Source organism: Desmodus rotundus, chromosome 6 (genome assembly GCF_022682495.2).
Source record: "Desmodus rotundus isolate HL8 chromosome 6, HLdesRot8A.1, whole genome shotgun sequence".
NCBI lineage: Eukaryota > Metazoa > Chordata > Mammalia > Chiroptera > Phyllostomidae > Desmodus > Desmodus rotundus.
The window spans coordinates 23,428,355-23,441,796 of record NC_071392.1 but is presented as its reverse complement, the minus strand read 5'-3'; the positions used below and the strand labels follow the sequence as shown (position 1 = coordinate 23,441,796).

General features: G+C 36.0%; 1 long non-coding RNA gene across 3 annotated transcripts in view; it reads right to left on the bottom strand.

The window, feature by feature from the left end:
- Positions 1-13,442, bottom strand: part of LOC128781154 (uncharacterized) — a 72,894-nt gene that overhangs the window by 29,787 nt on the left and 29,665 nt on the right. Inside the window, exons 5-6 of one of the 3 annotated variants that reach the window (XR_008427042.1) lie at positions 9,231-9,406; positions 7,331-9,124 (exon numbers count right to left, since the gene is read on the bottom strand). The exons of 1 other annotated variant lie outside the window; for it this stretch is intronic. This is a non-coding gene — a long non-coding RNA (uncharacterized lncRNA). Of the gene's footprint in view, positions 1-7,330; positions 9,407-13,442 lie in introns of those variants that run through there. One more of the 3 variants, XR_008427040.1, reaches the window with a different exon arrangement.

Here is a 13,442-nt window from a genome sequence, read left to right as displayed (position 1 = left end):
AGTCTGCTGTTTTATTATATTTTGAGGAAGACCGTTATTTTCCAATATCAGTGTTTCTCTTTTACCTTCTCTTTGCTTTCCTAATCTGCAGCTCTACAGTCGATCTTTTCATCCAACTTTCTCCTTTTTTACCTCAACTACTACCCTAACAAAGCTCAAGGTGGTGAGGGATGCAAATAAACAAGGAAGAAAATCTTTTAGGTACATAAAACTGCGTGGTAAATTCTAAATTATCTGTCAGTTGGCTAAAGAATATTTACTGTGTGTCTACACCTACCAGGTAATGTCATGCATTCAGAGGATGGACATGGTTAACAAAATAGTCCCTTTCCTCACGGAGTTCACACTCAACAATTGACAGAGAAAAGTATTCTGTCAGTATTTACCAGCTATGTTGGGAGTAGATTTTTGTAGTGCCAAGGAAATTTATAATTTGGGGATTCAGCTTATTCAGGTGCATTAGAAAGGTTTACCTGCATAGCAATATTCATACTATGTTTTGAAGGTCCACCAATCACCTATGGTAAAGAAAAGGGGAAGAATATCCCAGGAAGATGGAACAGTATATACAAAAGCCGTGAGGTTGAAGAAAGCATAAGACACTCAAAAAGAAAGCTGGAGTGGTTAAGAGGAAGTGTGTGTGTGATGCTGGAGAGGCAACTAGAAGTCAGGTTGTTGAGATTTGCAGGCATTATCTGAAGGATCATCAGAAGATATTGAAAGATTTTTAAGAGAGAAATAATGCATGCAAGTCTGTGTCAAAAAGGATGTACGCTGGCAGCTGCATGAAGAATGGAGAGGAGGAGGCAGGGGAGTATGGCGGTGGTGACTGCAGTCTAGTCGAGGATACTGACAATGAGCATAGAAGTGAGTGGATTGAACAGTGAGTATTTGGAGTGGGGAAATGTGTTGATTGGGGAGGAGGATGAGAAGAGTCTACAATTATGCTTATTTTTTATTAAATATATATCATAAAGTTTTACTGAACTTGGGAAAACTGGAAGGCAAATTTCTTAGATGGATGAAAATATCTCTTGGGATCACAAAGGTGACCTAAAACTAAACTGCCAGCTGAATGTTAAATATTTAATTGTCAAAAAACTTAACTGCCCTTAATAGGGAGTAAAAGAGAAGTGGATAATTTGAATGACTCATTTCTTATTAAAATATTCCCAATTTTATATGAACATCTAAGTCATCTAAAACAAAAATATCAGAAGTGCTCATTAATTTATTTCTCATGAAGAAAATAGCTATGATCAGAGGAAGGGGTAAGCCATTATGTCTTACTTCTTGCTCTATTCAGAATAATAAGAGAAATTTCTAGTGGTGAAAATAATACCATCAGGACACCACAGAGCCTTCAGCCATGTTTTTCTCATCTACCCCTTTTGTCACTGACTCCGCCACTGTAATTTTCAGTTTTAGCTTATAATGCTGCATTCTCTACACAATCGACTGCAAGTTATGCCCTTTGCAGACACACGATCCCCAAAACTGCCAGCTGCTCACCCCAAGTTGCTTTGAATATCCTTTCTGAAAATATTTTTTCCCTATTACAACCATAAGCTTTAGTTCAGTAACCCCAAAATCAATCATTCCTTCAAGTTTAGTGTAGCACCTATTTTCAGCAAAGCGGTCTGCTAAGTGCTGAGTTGAAATGTACAAACATTAACTGACTATATCTCACAAAGATTGAAATCTTGCTGGATTGATAGCCCAGTGCTTCATACAATTTTGGAAAGACTAAACAAGTATAAAGTTATTAGTAATAACTTTTGGATTAACTCACTAATGTGTTATCATTAAACTTTTCTAATATAGGCTTATAAGAATCTTACAGGCTAGCACAGTTTCCTTCTCCAGTAATAAAGGGACAAATGATAAGATAAAATCTAACTGAAGAAATCTTAGCACATTAATTAAGTAGTAATGTTGAATGCTTACTTTAATTTGATACAGAGCCTGATCTCAAGATTTTTATATATTTCAATACTTACAGCTAATCAATTAATCTGTGAGTTGCACTTGAAATCTCTTCTCACCACTGCTACCTTCCCTGCCTGCTAGTCCTAAGTGATCATTAATTAGTTAAGATGCGTGTGAACATTAGTAACTGTGAGGAAAAGGTATATTATTGACATTTCTCCTAAGTGAGAACACCACTCTGTCTTGCCTAACCTATGAAAGTTGTTCTCCAGTGATTGCCCAATTGTGTTCAGATTTTACTAAATCTACATAAATATTATTTTAAAGTGATATTCAAAAATGAATAAAATGAGATAATATCTTAGGATGCTTTCATGGATTATATGTACTTTATTGCTTCTCTGACATATTTCCTGGGCTGGTGTTTGCTATTAATTTGAATCGTGCATAATTTATAATGCTACAATAGATTTCTGGCTTAAGATAACCAATTTGGCACCAACGTTTACCTCTTCTTAGTAACAAGTTTAGAAAATCTTGTGTATTTTAAAAAACATGGAATGTGAGAACAAATAAAACTAGAATCTTAAAGAAAATAAAAAAGCTATATGGAAAAGTTATAGTCCAAGTGAGAAGTGAAATGTTCAAAACAGAACACAAAGTCAGCAAGCATAAGAAAGAATAATGGAAAAGAGACCAAGAAACAGAGCGAATGAGTAAGACAATGAAAATAATAAAGATATGGTGAGGAATGGAAACACTTTTTCTTCCAAATAATAAAAATGAAACAAATGCCAGGGAAAACAAAGCTACATAAGAAAAGTATGGGGAAATGCAGAAAATTGAACATGATGTGATTTTGAGAAATCGGTCAAAGGTGTGTGTTACTTCTCTCTCAGCTGTGGCAAGCTGCGGGAACAACTGAAAGATTAGCTGTGCTAAAAAAATGAATAACATCTATCTCATATTCTGTACAGTTACTGTGCAGTACTAACAGTTTAAACTTTTATTTTTATCTCATTGTTCACATACTTGATCTTTTGACTCCCCCCCACATGCAAGATGACAGTATCACCATAACCCCACCTCTCGTCGCTCAACCATCCAGTTACTGCCAGCATTACCTTGTATTTTTGTTGCAAGGTTGGTAATATTTACATTCTATTTAATCATAATAAAATAGCTGAATACTGGTTAATTGTAAAAGTGTGTAGTCCATAACCACATTTATCTCATTATAAATTTTGTTCATTGCACAGCCGCATTGTGTTCTATTGTTATATTCTCTTTCAGTCCTATACGCACTTCACACAAGAAGGTTTAATGGATTTTCTTATCTTATCTTTTAACCAATTTCAACAACAAAGAGAATATACACGCCCACCCTGGCTGCTGCGGCTCAGCTGGTTGGGCACCATCCTGCAAATGGAAAAGTCTTGGGTTCAATTCTCGGTCAGGCCACAAGCCTAGGTTGAGGTTTCAGTCCTGACTGGGGCATGTACAAAAGGCAACCAATCGATGTTTCCCTCCCACATCATTGTTTCTCTCCCTCTCTTTCTTGCTCCCTTCCCCTCTCTCTAAAATCAATAAGCATGTCCTTGGGTGATGATAAAAAAGAATATACATACCAATAAATAAATGTATGTATGTATGTATGGATGGATGGATAGATAGATAGACAGACAGACAAACAAACAGGGACCTGTGGGACTATAAAAGATTTTAAAGATTTAACATTGTTGCTATCAGAGTCCCAGGAGAAGTGAAAAATTATGAAGCTGGAAAAGTAACAAAAGAGATCATGCCTAAATAACCTCCTAAATATGACAAGGAACATAAAAACCTTCATATTCAAGAAACTGAGTGAACTTCAAACAGAGAAATGAAAGAAACCCATGCCGAGACATGATTATCATAATAAAAGTTTAAAAACTAAAGAAAACAAAAGATCCTGGAAACAACTAGAGAAACTGAATACCTTACCATACAGGGCAAAAAGAGAGTGGCATAATTTTTTTCTTTTTTTAAAAAGTATTTTATTTATTTATTTGTAGAGAGAGGGGAAGGGAGGGAGAGGGAGAGAAACATCAATGTGTGGTTGCCCCTCCCCCACACCCTCCACTAGGAACTTGGCCTGCAACCTAGGCATGTGCCCTGACTGGGAATCAAACCGGCAACCCTTTGGTTCACAGGCCTGCACTCAGTCCACGGACCCACACCAGCCAGGGCAGCATAATTATTTTCAAGTGCAAAAAAACACAAAAAGCCATCAACCTACAGTCCTAAACACAATGAAAATATCCTTCCACAATAAAAGGATAGCAGCACAATTTATAGTAGTCAAGTGTTGGAAGTGACCTATGTGTCCATCAGTAAATGAGTGGATAAAAAACCTGGGATACATTTACATGATGGAATACTATGCAGCAGAAAGAAAGAAAGAGCTCCTACCCTTCATGACAGCATGGATGCATCTGAAGAGTATCTTGTTAAATGAAATAAGCCAGGCAGTTAAAGACAAATACCACATGATCTCACCTATAAATGGAACCTAATCAACAAGACAAACAAGGGAGCAAAATGTAACCAGAGACATTGAAATAAAAACAAACTGACGGTAACCAGAAGGGAGGAGAGAGGGGGATAACAGGGTGAAAGAGGGGAAGAGTCATCAAGGAACATGTATAAAGGACACATGGACAAAGCCCAAGGGGGGTAGGATCAAGGGTGGGAAGTGGCGATGGGTGGGGCAGGGCAGGAGTAGTGGGGGGAAAATGGAGACAACTGTACTTGAACAATAAAAGAGAAAAGAAAAACGATTATCATCGGACGAAGGAAAACTAAGAAAATTTGTTGCTCATGAACACAGTAGGCAAAATTATGGGTAAATAAAATAGTCTTTCCTTCTCTTGAGTTCTTAAATTACCATAGATGGTTACAGCAAAAATTCTCACACTAGCTGATGTGCTTTTAAATATATATATAAGAAATATTCTTAAAAATTACCAATCAGAGGATAAAGGAAGAAAAGGGGAAACAAGGTGTCTATACTTCACTCAAGCTACTGAAGAGGTTATATAGGGTACCAGTAGACCACGATATGTATCACAGAGATAGATATAATATAAATATATAAATACAATACGAACATAGAGACATGCATAAATTAATGTAATAGAGCAGCTGCTAAAAAGTTATACAGAAAGATATACTCATAAGCAATATAGATATATCTAAACAGTAATCTAAAAATGCAAATAAAACACATCAAAATTTGAAGACAGCTAAAGCAGTGCCAAGAGGAAAATTTCTAGCACTAAATGTGTGTGTGAAGAGTGTGTATGTGTGTGTGAAATCTCCTTAAGCCACTTAGCATATTTTCTCCTGTAAGCAGAGATCATAATTCCTTTCAAGAAAAAAAATCACACGTCCAGAAGAGCAAGCCTGAATTATTTGCACTGATGTATTCCTACAAAGCACAAGAATGTGAGATGGATGCTCACCGTCCAGCCACTGTCGATAAACCTGTTATTGCTTCTATGTCTTTAGTACATTATTACCAAGTGCATACAATTTGATTCAAAAGTTAGAAACCTGAGAGTGTGGCCCAGTAGTATTTAGAGTCATTCTGCTCTTTCAGGGGATTGGAAAGTGAGCAAAATTAGTGTCAACCTGTGGCATCCTTACCCAAGTACAGTGCAAATCTGTGGAAGATTTTTTCCCATTTATCTTGAAGAACTAGCTCTCAAATGCATAGTTCTGACTATTGAGTTGACTTATATATTTTTTAAGATCCTGGAACAGTACTGGAAATAAAAATAATGAGGAAAGAAAAACTGTTATTCAAAAAAAAAACAGAACTCAGTTTTTGATCCCATTTTCTTCATAGAATACATAATAAAATGCAAAAGAAACTCCAAAGAAAATGCAGTAAAATATTAGAATTAATTACATTAGGCAAATATTATGCAAATTGAGATCATTTGTATTTAGAGACTATAATTTTTCTTCCCTTAATTATAGCAGATTCTGCTACATAAAGAATGAGTAAAATAAACCATTGGTCCTAGTGGAATTCATTCAATCAATAACACTTGTTGATACTACGCTTGCTATTTTTAGAAGCCTTCTTAGGAACAATCAACCCTACAGATTATACTTACACCTATATATCAGGTTATTACGATGAACAAGTTCAAGAAAGGTCAACAATGACCTTGTATGTGACATATTCTGTAAAGAAGTTAAGCATTAGTCATGAATTAATTTATATAGGCATATAATCTATAACTGATATGAAAGTGACTTGCATCTATCTAGAATCATTCAAAATTATATTCTTTAAGACATCGGAAAATTGAAACCAATGAACTTGAATTTGCAGTGTAAACTATTTTGGTGTCTCTAACCTTTAGTCTTCTTCAGATACTTCACAACTGAAAGTCACTAAAATTAAAATACTTTAAGTAATTTATCATCTCATGCTTTTGTATAAGGGTAATTTGTTAATTAATAGACAGTCTAAATTTTTAGTTCATTTCTACTTAGACACAAGTCTAAGCAACTTTCTAAAATTTTCAACACATAATTTTGTGTCAAAATCGCAAAATTTCTAAAATGATTAAAAAATACAGGGCCAGTGTGATGAGATAAACGCACACCATGAAAAAACGAGTCGTACGGGGTTAAGAGGCTGGTGTGCCCTTTCCTCACTAGGATATGACCACCACCTGGTCAGGGATCCGTTTTTGTTTTGTTCACTGCTGTACCCCAAGATCCAAGACAGAGCTGCAAAATGCATGGCTCAATCTCCATTTCAGGCTCGAATCTGAAAATCTAATAAAGTAAGCATTGACAAAGACAAGTTAGATAATTGTTAAATAAGGCCTCCCCTCTACTTCTTCTGTCAAGACAAACCGTATTAGATTTACAATGATTCTGGCTAAAATGACAACAAAACACTACGATGTATTATAATTTCATATGGATTATTTATAATACTCTTTCATAGCAGTAATAATTAGATGACTTCTTAAATCAGACTATCTGATTTCTAATCCCAGACCTGATAACTCTCTGTGTGACCTTTCTGTGCCTCCTTGTCCTCCTCTGTATTTTGCAGCTAGTAGTAGTATCCACTTCATATTGTGGTTATGACAATTAAATAAGAAATAAAGACTGCCATGTCAGTGTTTACAGGTAGTAGCAGGATCAGTAGCAGCAGCATCGGTGTATTTTAACAAGGGTACTGAATTATTGAGTGCCTTTATTTATGGACACCTCTAATGAAGGCAGAATATACAAAGAGAGAATTTCGCTATACAGTGAAATGTATACATAATAGTAACTCCTTGAATTTCTAATGGTTTTATAGTTATAAACATTAATAATTTATCTCTAAACAGTACTGTACAGACATATAAAGAACATAAAATGACTTAGAGTCTGGGAAATACCTTTTTATGCTCACGCCTACTGCTTTTAGCACATGTACACTATCCTAACCACAGGTGATTTATTTAATATGTATTTAAATACAATATAAACCAATGTCTAATATTGCTCATAATTATGTATCTTAATCTTAATGTTACAGTTTTGTGATAAATATTTGTTGCTCACTGCCTATAGTGTTTCTCCTCTACATTACTGTTGTGATAGTACTATTGATTTCGCCTTGAGTCTATCTATGTTCTGTCATGTTGAATCATATAAAAGAAACAAAAAATAAATGTAGGTCAATAAAGTATAGGAATCTGAGCAAGCTTATGTAAAAGTAAGTTAAGGAACAATTTGGTTAGTCTGCACGAAATAGTAAACATGAGGGCATCAATTTCAATTATATAATCTGAATTCAGTATTTCAGCACAAATGTTTTAAAATATGATTTTAAATGCGTGGATTTTTTAAATGCTGTGAGTTGAATTGTGTGTCCCCGAAGAAGATATGTTGACGTCCTAATCCTCAGCTCCTCCAGATGTAAGTTTATTTACAAATAGGGTCTTTATGAGGTAATAAGTTTAAGTGAGGTCATTATACTGGCTTCATCCAGGATGACTGATGTCCTTGTATAAAGGGAAAATTTGCACAAAGAGACAGACACAACTAGAGGGAAGATGATGCAAAGACACACGGGGGAATGTCATGTGAAGATTGGAGTGATGCATCCACAATAAGCCAAGGAAAGCTTGAGACTACAAGAATTGAGGCTCAAAACAAAAGGCAGGGAAATTTCCCTCCCTCGACTCTGACTTCAGACTTCTGGCCTCCAGAACAGTGAGACAAGAAATTGCTCATTATTCTAAGCCATCCAGCTTGCGGTACTTTGTCACATCCTTATAGAAATAATACTAAATCTGAAAGTGTGACAACACAGGCATGTCACTTTTTTTTCATCGGTAGGTTTTACTGGATTCTCTTATGTTCTGTAAAATGTGCATTTTATTTATGCAGAGAAATCGGATTAAAGCTTTCCATAGAAAAAGCTAATGTAAATTTTGGAGTTTTTTAAGTTAGAATGTTTTATCTTGAACTGTTTTTTAAGAAGAAATACGACTTTCTGTGTTCTTGTACGCCTTGATTCAAATATGCAATAGAAACACAGGTTAATGCTAACATTGGGTCAAGACTAACAACCCCTAGAGTGAAAGAGATATAAACCAAGTCCTACTTGTATTTTGAACCACAGTAGATACATGCATTGTATAATATGTATTAGTTATAACCATTCATCATAAGCTGAGTACAAAATAACAAAAAGAAATCAACTAAAATTTCTACTATAAAGCATTCCATTATAATGAGAAACATATTTTGTCTCATCCTTTTTTAATATTTGAGAAAGTAAATATAACTTATGGCTTCATTCTTCAAGCCATAGTTCCTAGATTATTCTTATATATAATTCATAGAACCTACAGAACAATAATTGTAGAAATGATTAATATGTTTACTTTTTTCTCCTACACAAAAATATTTTTCCTCTTTCCTCTTTCTTTAGCTTCAAACTGATAGATTTTTTTCTAATGCCATTTTGTGCACAAATTTAATTCACTTTTTAATTCTGCAGATAGTTTAATCTTTAGTGAAAAGACTAAAGCTTTTAAGAGAGTGTTTATTATACAATGTTAAAGCAACTGTGGCCTGAAAAGGCATACGCTGAGAGCTCCCAAGGGCAGCTGGAAGTTGATACGATCTGGGTGGGGAAAAGAGAAAACAAATCAAGAAGAATGGAACTGTACTATTTTTTTCAACTTTTCTATAAGTCTAAAATTATTTCAAAATTAACAGGGGTGTCCAACCTGTGGCCCATGGGCTGCATGCATCCCAGGATGGCTTGAATGTGGCCCAACACAAAATCATAATTTTACTTATGAGATAGTTTTGTGTGATTATGTGTTGCAATGTCTTTAATGTGCAGTCCAAGACAACTCTTCTTTTCCAATGTGGCCCAGAGACGCCAAAAGGTTGGATGCCCCTGCATATAAAACAAAAAGAAAAAGGAGAAGGAGGAAGAGGAAAGGAAAAAACCCTCCACAGTCATAAAGAATACCAATCATGATCAAAAATGGAAACTGGGAATGAAAGATCTAGATTGTGTAGATTGTGGAATCACACTACATTCATTGCCTGTATTCTTAGTGGCTGTGTGGTCTTGGATATCAATTTTCTTCTCTTTTAAAAAAGAATACTACCTGTCTCATTAGTTTAGTATAGGGAGATACTGCCTGTCTCATTAGTTTAGTATAGGGAGATAGTACCTGTCTCATTAGTTTAGTATAGGGATAAAGTAAAATGACCTTTATAAATCTCTTAGCACAGTATTTGTGTGGCACATTCTACACATCTGATAACAGCCAACAATTAGTAAAAAGTGGCAGCCGTGTTAAAGCAGACAAGAACTGACCCATTAAATAGCAAATTGGACCCTTGAATTATTTTCTGCAGTTTTTTAAAAAATCTAGCTGACTAGGATTTTCTCTATATATGTCCACAAAATAAAATATCTATCATTTTTATGTTTATTGATTATATTTTCATACAGACTCAAAGTTTTAGGATATCAATACCCTGATACTTCTAAAATTTCTATCTCCATACCTGGCATTCCTTATGAAATATATATCCAATTGTATGCTCAGATTATCCAGTTGGGTGTCTACAGACTTTTGGTCCCTCATCATCCTCACTTTCTAACTCTCATGCTCTTGTAGAATTACCTCCCATTGAATGTGAATAGGACATGGGACTTGAATATGACAAAGATGATGGATGTCACTCTTGTGATTGTTACATTATATATGATTCCAGCTTGCTAGCTGGCTTGCTCTAGTCTTGCTCTCCTTGCTGATTGTAAAGTAAGCTTCCATAAGTCTTAAAACTGCTAGGGAAAGAAGTCTGCATATAACCTGAGTAAGCTTGGATGCGTATCCTTCCCCAAACAAGACACCAGATGCAAACCCAGCTGGTGGATACCTTGTTTGCAGGCTTGCAGAAAACCCAGCTGAGCTAGGCCCAGAATCCAATCCCATAGAAACTGTGAAATAATAAATTTTTTGTTGTTTTAAGTCACTAAGCTTGTGGTAATTTGTCATACAGCATAGAAAACAAATGTAAGAATCTAGTAAGCATCTTCTCACAAATTAATTCTGTCCAAGATAATCTGTCCTCCTGCCACTCACATCTATATTTCTTTTCATGTCCCCAAGTCAATGGCCCTACCATTCATCCAGCTGATCAGATGGAATATCCTGATTGCCTTTTTCTTCTCAGACTCAAAAATCCTGTCGTTCTTACATTACATCCCAAATAAGAATACTTGCAGTCATTTGGGTCCATACACCATAAGTTCTTACATGGACTACTGTACTAGCCTCTTTGCTTCAGTTGTTGACCTTCCAGGGCACAGGTGACAAACACAAGGCCCGCGGGCTGAATCTGGCCCTCTACCTTGTTTTATCCCACCCAGCACCTTGTTTCTGCCTGGCGGCAGCGCCCGAGCTCCTTGCCCCTAGTTAAGGAGTAGTTCCATTTATATGGTCCTGCAATTACATTCAGCCCTTCGAAGGCAACCATGAGGCTCATGTGGCCCCCCGTGAAAATGAGTCTGACGCCCCTGCTCTAGAGTCTATTCCCTCTAGAAATACAAAAAGCAACAGCCAGAAATACTATTTAATAGGTCAATCATTTATCAATTCCCTGCTCTCAAGCTTTCCAAATACCCCTATGACACTTGGAACAAAGTCCAAAGCACTTTATATGACTCAGGCCTCCAAGTAATCTGGCCCACAAACAACTCTCTTACCTCATACCCTGTCTCCTCCCCTCATTAGTTCTCCGGCCACAGGGATCTTCTCTCCAGTTCTTGAACACTCCAAGAAAATTCTCTATTATGGACCTTTAATTTATTAATTTGTTGTTCTTTCTGTCTGAAGTGACTTTTCCTTTAAATATTTTCACAACTTATATATTTTTTAAATTCAAACGTATGCTCACATGTTAGCTAGCTCCTCATACAGGCCTTTTATAATGACCAATCGAAGGTAGAAAACTGTACGACTCCCATTTCACTTATCTTGCTTTAGGTTTTATTTTTATAGTTGTATTTTAAGACCATCCTTATTACCATTTGCTTAGCCATTTATATTCTGTCTTCTCAGTAGAAAATAAATTACACAATGCTAAGCAACTTGTTGACTTTGCTCAGCTCTATATTCTAGAACACTAATGGCACAAAGTAAGAAGTTGATCCGTTTGGCGTAAATTGAAGCTGAAACCGTTCTGGAATCCTCCCAGAACAGATATTTCGCCTCAGTGCTCTTAGAAGTCCACATTATCTCAGAGGAAAGCACAACAGTGTATTTCAGACTTTTATTGCATATTTAATGCTAACTAGTCACAAGACTAAATTCTCTCTTCGTCTTTGTATTCTGCTTTGGTAAATTACTTAGATGAATTACTTTCAGAAAGTAATGAATATCCCAAAATGCGGCTCTTGACTTCTCTGCCAGCTACATCTCAGCAATTATTCTACACTCTCTATTGGGCATTTATTGCAAAGAATTAAAAAAAAATAGCGTAGCAGAAGAGTAAAATAACTTAACTCCCCCAAGTATGTTAACGGTGAGTGCTGAAGTCAGGTCTGGAATGGAGCCTGACAGGAGCCAGGGACTGTGCTCGTGGAGATCTGCATGGGGCGACTCAATCCATCTTATTAGCATTGTCCCGCAGTTACAAGCCCGAAGAAATAGCCAGGCACCGCACAGGAATTTTCTCACTAACAATTCACAGCAATTTGCAGAACCTTGTATTTTGCACATTTTCTTCATATATGTTCCATATGTTAAATAAGAGAAAGCTGCCTTTTATGATGTTCATAATTTACACAAGATGATAACTTGCTAACAGCGTTGTATACTGTGTCAATAAATAACATCCAATAATTCTCCCCTCTCTTGTTCAGCCAGTGCTTTGTTGATGGAGCGATGGGTAGCTCAGATGATTAATAACAGACTCCACAACCTTTCACCTCCAAGTCACCAGTTTGAACCCAAACTAGTTGAGCAATGAGAGACATTTGTTTCCACAGGAAACACGTCAGGGGCTTGCGAGAAATGAATGGGTAGTGTCTATTGGCTTACTGGACCTGAAATGATAGTTACTGTGCAGTGAGCAATACATTATGCTGTGAGTAAAGGCCCAGATTATCACTATACTAATACTCTTCTTCAAAATCCTCGGGTAAACATATAATATTGGTTGGTATTCAGTTGCCTGACTAGCATTTTTACTCGCTGAGGCAATTTATTGTTGGTATTTTTGATGTTCTCAACTTTTGATGAGATAATTATTATTTTAGATTTTTGATGATTAAAACTTAAATGTAGTATGGTAACAAACCAAATATGCATGTAATAATTAGGGTTTCGCCTTAGATTTATCTTCATTTCTCAGAAGTTGAGATGACAACTTTTGGAAAATTTAAAGAGCTTTTATAATATTTTGTTAATTTAATAATTAATGAATTAAAAGAAAACGCCATAGAAGGATGTTTTGTTGAGGTTACTTCGAGATAAGGAAAATTTCACTATTATACTGGCATGTGATCTAATGGGTGAGCTCATCAGAAGTGAGTCTGCTTAATCGGGCCCTCATTTATCCAGGAGCCTCTCAGAATACCTGTAATGGGAGGAAAAGTTATTTTTACAAGTATTTAATACATATGATTATTTGTAAGAGTGTCCTTTGTTTGGTGTAGAGAGTCCCTATGCTCATTATAATGATTAAGGATGTCCTTAGAGCTATGTAATAATAGTCCTATTGTCCTTCCGGCACATAGTAGGGTAAGTATTAAACTCCCCACCTCTATTGAAGTTCGGTGTTCATATGTGACTGCTTTGTCTAGTAAAATGTGAGAGGAAAATGGCAACCTTTCAGCTGTTGCTGTGGTCATGGAAGCATAAATCAGCCTGCTGCATATCCCTCCTACCGATTTGCATGGAGTGTATACCATT